Consider the following 7,632-nt stretch of genomic DNA (forward strand, 5'->3'; position numbering starts at 1 on the left):
TGGCCTGCCATGTGCACAAGCATAACAATTGCTTTTGTTTAATGTGCAGGTGGAAATTTTTTTTTTTTTTTTTGAGACGGAGTCTCGCTCTGTCGCCCAGGCTGGAGTGCAGTGGTGCAATCTCGGCTCACTGTAAGCTCCGCCTCCCGGGTTCACGCCATTCTCCTGCCTCAGCCTCTCCGAGTAGCTGGGACTACAGGCGCCCGCCACCACGCCCGGCTAATTTTTTTTGTATTTTTAGTAGAGACAGGGTTTCACTGTGGTCTCGATCTCCTGACCTTGTGATCCGCCCGCCTCGGCCTCCCAAAGTGCTGGGATTACAAGCGTGAGCCACTGCGCCTGGCCGCAGGTGGAAATTTTGATCCATTTTAACCAGGCATTTGCATCTTGGTATCCTGTCTTAATTGCTAAAGTTTGTTTTAAGTCTTTAACTTCTATGATCCTCTAGTAAAATGAATGTATGATTTTAGGAAATCACAGAAATCAGTTGGGGCAGTCCATCCTTGCTTTTTAGTGGTCCACAGAATGTTGGACCAACTACTGCATAAAAGCTCTACAATGGGGACAAGACTCCTGGTTGGTACTGGGGTCTTTATCGAAATCTCCCCGGATTAAATGATCTTAGTTTACTAATGCCCAGTGTGAGGAGAGTCACGAGGGACAGAAGTACTTTTCTGAGGTAGAAATCTGTCTTTGACTTGGCAAGTCTCCACAGGGTATAGCAAGGCAAGCATTAAATGCAATAGTTCGAGGCGAAATTGACTTGGTTATGTTAATAACTAGATGGTCAGCAATAGAACAAGGAAAGAAGAAAGAGCAACAGAATAGATGAAAAAAGTTAAATTTTTCTTAGCTTTAGTTTGGTAGGGTGTTCACCTGGGACTATGGCCCATGACTCTGGAGGGGGTGGCGCTTTCTTGACTCGGGTGTGATGAATCCATCCTTTTTTGCTGTATAAACAGCAGTCTTGGTGGTTAGCAGCACAAGGTAGGGTCCTTCTCAGGCTGGCTCGAGTTTTTCTTCTTTCCACGCTTTGATGAAAACGTGATCTTCAGACTGGTGCTGGTTTACTGGAAATTCTAGGGGTGGTACAAGTGCTAAAATACTTTTAGTTTTTGAGGGAAAGGAAAGTGGAAGATAAACTAAGTATACAATTTTTAAGAAATCGATCTTTCGTTTTAAATGTGGAGACCTTGGCAGTGGACTTTATAGTCTTTAGTGCCTTTTTACTGAGAAATTTCCTTTAGAACCTATTTTTATTAGTTTTTAAGCCAAAGAAAGCCAAATACCATTTTACATTTAGCAATGCTTTTTGTATGATTTTTATACCAGATAAGCTAAATTTTAGCTTTATGTTAGTGTGTTATTAATGTTAAACCTAATTTTAATAAAAACCTCGTAGACATATTTATCCAATTTTTAATGTTTGACCATAAGGTAAGATTTTATAGACTCTTTTTAACCTTTTATAATTTTTGCTAAAGAGCAGGTTGGTGCTTTAAGAATAACCTGCTATACTTTTATTTTAATGTCCAGTTTACAGAAAAACTGGATGATACCTCTTTAACTTTAGCCAATGTTTACACACAAAATTTTCTTTCCAATTGACATTTTAAAACTTGATTAAACCTTTAAAACAAAATATGCATATTTTTCATCTTTTAATGTAGGTAAAAATTTACATTCTTATGCCTCCTTATAATCCTTTTACTAAAGGTATATTTTACTTTCCTTATACACCTTGCACATAAACTTTTTAAAATAGTTTTACATTCAGAAGGCTTAGTTACTTTTAAATTATACAACACTTCTTGCATAAATTCTTTTTTATTTTCATAACATTTTTCTCTTTCACGACTTTCACAGACAATTCTTCGAGATGCCTCAACTTTCTGATTTATTACAAATACTTCTTTCTTTAAACAACCAGTTAATTTATTTCAGGAAAAGAATTTACCATATAGTACTATTTTTACATAAATTCCACCCCCCCTTTTTTCCTTTTTTTTTTTTTTTGAAGATTATAACCATTCTTTTCCAAAGTGAACTTCTTTTATGTATGTGCACTAGACTAAGGCCACAGGAATAGAAGTTAGTATAATACAAGTTACACTGCTAACTTTTAGCAAACTTTACTTTTGTTGAAAACCTTGTAAGTTTGAGATTTTAATTGTCCTTTGCCGTTAATAAGACCTTGTTTGTCCAAATTAACTTAGAATTGGTATAGATAGCTTTTTTTTTTTCTTCAATTACCCAGGAGGAGCTATCCATCGTCCTGCCCTGAAGGGAGTTCCTCCTAGGTCTGGTCAGACCTTTGCATGGTAATTAAGATGTAGATCCCCTGTTAGGAAACCTGCTGGGTTAAGGGAATTTTCAGTGGTTAATGTTAAATCATCCTTTTTTGAAATTTTTCAACATAATTCCTAGGAGGGTGGGCTTATTTGTGCATGAACCATGCTTCTTCGAGACAAAACACCACGCTCACACCACACGCATACCACAAAACAAAGAACGGGTGAAAAGGGCACACATATGCTTTTGCAGTTTACACCAAACCAAAATCAAAAAATCAGAGTATCCAGAAATCCAAGCCAGGTCAAAACCAAAACCAAAGTATCAAGCAACCCAACTCAAGTCAAAAACAAAAACCAAAGTGCCAGTACAGGCACACTGTGGGTGATGAGGCCACGCTTCCACTCAAATGGAGTGGGCAAGTTCCCAAGACCGGGCCTGTCAAGCAATTCAAGCCAAGTCAAAACCAAAACCAAAACCAAACCAAAGTGCCCATAAAGGTGCCTGGTCAGGCTAGGCTTCCACTCAAATGGAGTGGGCAAGTTCCTAAGACTAGTCTTACCAAGTTTCAGATGTCCAGACTCCAAGCACCAGTTCCTTCCCGGTGTTCAGCCACTGTGTTGATCCTCCACCAGGGCCTGCCACACACCGTTCTGACAAGGCGTTCCACTGGGCAAATACCTACCCAGGAGCGCTCTCAGGATCCACGTCGCTCGGGCTGGTCAGAGTCCCTCACAGGGATGTTCCACAGGGCAGGCTTAAGCCACCTAAGGAGCTACCTCGACACTCCGCCAATCACCTCGTTTCCCCGTCAGGGAACCAAGAAATGTAGCAGGACCAGCTGCAGAAAAAACTTCTCAGACATCGAGTTAAAGAAGGAAGGGGGTTTATTTGGCTGGGAGCATCGGCAAGACTCCTGTCTCAAAAGCCGAGCTCCCCGAGTGAGCAATTCCTGTCCCTTTTAAGGGCTCACAACTCTAAGGGGGTCTGCGTGAGAGGGTCGTGATCGATTGAGCAAGCAGTGGGTACGTGACTGGGGGCTGCATGCACCAGTAATCAGATCAGAACAGAACAGGACAGGGATTTTTACAATGCTTTTCCATACAATGTCTGGAATCTATAGATAACATAACTGGTTAGGTCATAACTACCAGACACAGGGCACAGCAACAGGCTGTCTGCCTGTGGATTTCATTTCTGCCTTTTAGTTTTTACTTCTTCTTTCTTTGGAGGCAGAAATTGGGCATAAGACAATATGAGGGGTGGTCTCCTCCCTTAACAGAATCTCACTCTGTTGCCCAGGCTGGAATACAATAGCAAGATCTCGGCTCACTGCAACCTCCACCTCCTGGGTTCAAGGGATTCACCTGCCTCAGCCTCCCAAGTAGCTGGAATTACAGGCATGCACCACCACGCCCAGATCGGGTTTCACCATATTGGCCAGGCTGTTCTTGAACTTCTGACCTCAAGTGATCCACCTGCCTCAGCCTCCCAAAGTGCTAGGATTACAGGCGTGAGCCATGGTACCCAGCCTATTGTGTTCTTTTCTCTCTTATTTTGAATGGTAGAGAAAGCTCTCCCTCCCTCCCTCCCTCCCTCCCTCCCTTCCTTCCTTCCTTCCTTTCTCTCTCTCTTTCTCTCTCTCTCTTTGTCTCTTTCTCTCTTTCTTTCTGAGACAGAGTCTTGCTCTTTTGCCCAGGCTGATGTGCAGTGGCCCCATCTCAGCTCACTGCAACCTCCACCTCCTGGGTTCAAGGGATTCATCTGCCTCAGCCTCCCAAGTAGCTGGAATTACAGGCACGTGCCACCACGCCCAGCTAATTTTTGTATTTTTAGTAAAGACAGGGTTTCACCATATTGGCCAGGCTGTTCTTGAACTTCTGACCTCAAGTGATCCACCTGCCTCAGCCTCCCAAAGTGCTAGGATTACAGGCGTGAGCCATGGTACCCAGCCTATTGTGTTCTTTTCTGTCTTATTTTGAATGGTAGAGAAAGCTCTCCCTTCCTCCCTCCCTCCCTTCCTTCCTTTCTTTCTCTCTCTTTCTCTCTCTCTCTCTTTCTCTCTCTCTCTTTGTCTCTTTCTCTCTTTCTTTCTGAGACAGAGTCTTGCTCTTTTGCCCAGGCTGAAGTGCAGTGGCCCCATCTCGGCTCATTACAACCTCCACCTGCTGGGTTCAAGCAATTCTACTGCCTCAGCCTCCCAAGTAGCTGGGATTACAGGCACGTGCCACCACGCCCAGCTAATTTTTGTATTTTTAGTAAAGACAGGGTTTCACCATGTTGGCCAGGCTGGTCTCGAACTCTTGACCTCATGTGATCTGCCCACCTTGGCCCCCCAAAGTGCTGGGATTATGGGCGTGAGCCACCGTGCTGGCTGAAAAAGCTTGCTTTATTGTGAGAGACTCATTTTCTCTCTTCACCAGGTTGTTGCTCAAGTCATATACTACTAATATTGGCACACACACATGCACACACAAAGAAAACCAGTTATTTTCTTGACTAATTTATCAGTTTTAAACCAACAATTATTAATTAAAATTAGAAAAATAAATCTTAATTTTGAAGATGTAAGTCAGATTTAAAATACTTCATGTATGAAAGTTTGTACTTACCAGACCAAAAAAAAAAAAATTGCCTCACAGTTTGTTCTTTGTTTCACAGTTTTAAATTTTAAACACAAAAATTCCACATTGAATGACAGAATTGAAGTGATGCAAGTTCTGCATCATCTTTAAAACTACTGGGCTAATCTGTTTCAAACATAGGGATGTGTAAGCCCACAGGGGAGTACAGATACCAGCAACCCTGAGTAAACTTCAACAGTTACATGACATCCAGAACTCACTCTTGAAACAAACGCATGTGGCTGAGTTGGGATAACTTTATAACTAGCTTCCCAAATTAGTTACTGTTACCATACAATGTTTATTAATGGTAAGTGACCAGGTGCAGTGGCTCATGCCTGAAACCCAGTGCTTTGAGAGGCTGAGGCAGGAGGATCACTTGAGCCTGGTTCAAGGCTACAGTGAGCTATGATTGCATCACTAAACTCTAGCCTAGGTGACAGAGCAAGACCCTGTCTCTAATAAATAAATGAATTAATTAAGGATAAGTAACTGAAATGTACTAACTGGAACCCTAAATTCATTATGAAAAGCTAACAGTGGTCGGGCGGGGAATCTCATGCCTGTAATCCCAGCACTTTGGGAGGCTGAGGTGGGTGGATCACTTGAGTTCAGGAGTTCAAGACCAGCCTGGCCAACATAGTGAAACCCCATCTCTCCCAAAAATACAAACATTAGCTGGGCGTGGTTGTGAGCGCCTGTAATCCCAGCTACTCAGGAGGCTGAGGCAGGAGAATCACTTGAACTTGGGAGGCAGAAGTTGCAGTGAGCCGAGATGGCGCCACTGCACTCCAGCCTGGGTGACACAGCAAGACTCTATCTCAAAAAATAAATTAATTAATTAAAATAAAATAAAATAAAACAAAAAAGTTAATTATTTTGCCTATGCTGATATAATTTAATTTTGCTTTCATCTCAAAACCTTAATAGCAACCTTTTTCCTGCCACACCAAAGGGAAATTGACCTGCTTTATTTCCAGGCTCTTCAAAGTACAACCCCACCCACTTACCAGTAATTCTTCTAATTCTTCAACTTCCAGTGGATAGGACAACTCCCCACCCCCCGACAGTGTTCCCTGAACTTGCCTCGCTTGGTCCTGCCCCTGGGCGTTTGCTCACCTTTCTTCTCTTGCCTGGGACACTCTTCCTTTGCCCAGCCACCCTACTCATCCTACTCACCCTGCAAACAGCTATGTCAGCTCTCATTTAATTAAAAAACAAAATGGCGGGAGTGAGAAAGACCTAGACTAGATGCTCCAGACGCCCTGTAGGTCCACTCTCCTCACCTCCCCACCCAGCTCTGAGCCCCAGGAGGCTGACCTGTGGAAACTACCCCAGTAGTCTCTTACTCTCTGGCTTCCAGTTAGAACTCTCACCCTCAAACTTTGTGGGGGTTTTGTTGTTTTTTTAAATTTTTTAATTTTTTTTGAGACAGGGTCTCTCTGTCATCCAGGCTGGAGTACAGTGGTGTGATCATGGCTCACTGCAGCCTCTACCTCTCAGACTCAAGAAATCCTCCTGCCTCATCCTCCTGAGTAGCTGGGACCACAGGCACAAGCCACCATGCCCAGCTAATTTTTTATTTTTTTTTAGAGATGGGGTCTCACTCTATTGCCCAGGCTGGTCTCAAACTCCTGGGCTCAAGCGATCCTCCCATTTCGGTCTCCCAAAGTGCGGGGATATCAAGTGTGAGCCACTGCACCAGCCCTAACTCCTACTTTGCGAGATTGCCCTGGGATTGGTGGTGTCCCTTGACCAAAGGTCGTTGTTCCCTTTAAGGTGGCCTCTTCTACATGAATGTCCTTCTGATTCCAGTAATTACACTCTTCCCTAAATCCCTCCAGCCTGGACTTGGTAACAGCTCTGCTACTACCAGCCCAGAGCTATCAAATTATTCCTCATGCTTCCTTTACTCTGCTATCTCTAGAAAGAGTGCCTTTATGAATAGATTTTTCTAACATTACCTTAATTTGAATGTCTTATCACTTTTCTTTTGGAACTCTGTATCAGATACAGTTTATACACCTCCTCAGGTTCCCCTGGCCCCAGCTGTCTCCCATGCTCTTGGTTGCTCACTCATGGAGACCCCCACCACCGGCCATCACTACTCTCAGTGCCACTTCATCAGCTGGACTGACAGCCCCTAAGCCTCCACCCAGGGGGATGCCCAGCTCCAGCACAGCCCCCATTGCTCCCGCTCCAATGGGAGTTGCAGCAGCTCTGATGCCCAGGCATGACCAGACCTGGAAGGCTCCGGTCTTTCCTTTCACTGATGGATTTGGAGGAAGTGCTGAACTGTAGCATGTGGAAACTGGCTTCCCCAGCAGCTGCACAAAAGTGTCTGGAGACACAATCCAGAAAGGCAGGAGAGTGAATACTCATGGGAGAACCCGGACCAGTGGGAGACAGGAGAGACGAGAGAGAGAGAAAATAGGTTCCTCTCCCTTTTCCCCTTCAATGGTCTGTACTGGGACACTGTGTTCTCTATGGCTCTTCTGAAGACAACCCGTGTGACTAAGCAACTAGCTGTGTGTTTTCCTGAAGCCATGGCCAGTTCTGGAACATGTCTTCTTTTATTTGCTTCCCCTCCTCTCCTGAGGCGATTCCGTTTTCCCACTTCCCACTTCCCTGTTTCCTTGCTCTCGCTGACCTGGAATCGGGCCTCCCATGAAACGTTGGCACTTAAGCTTTGCCTGATGCTCAGTTTTCTAGGAAG

Source organism: Nomascus leucogenys, chromosome 18, assembly GCF_006542625.1.
Source record: "Nomascus leucogenys isolate Asia chromosome 18, Asia_NLE_v1, whole genome shotgun sequence".
Classification (NCBI taxonomy): domain Eukaryota; kingdom Metazoa; phylum Chordata; class Mammalia; order Primates; family Hylobatidae; genus Nomascus; species Nomascus leucogenys.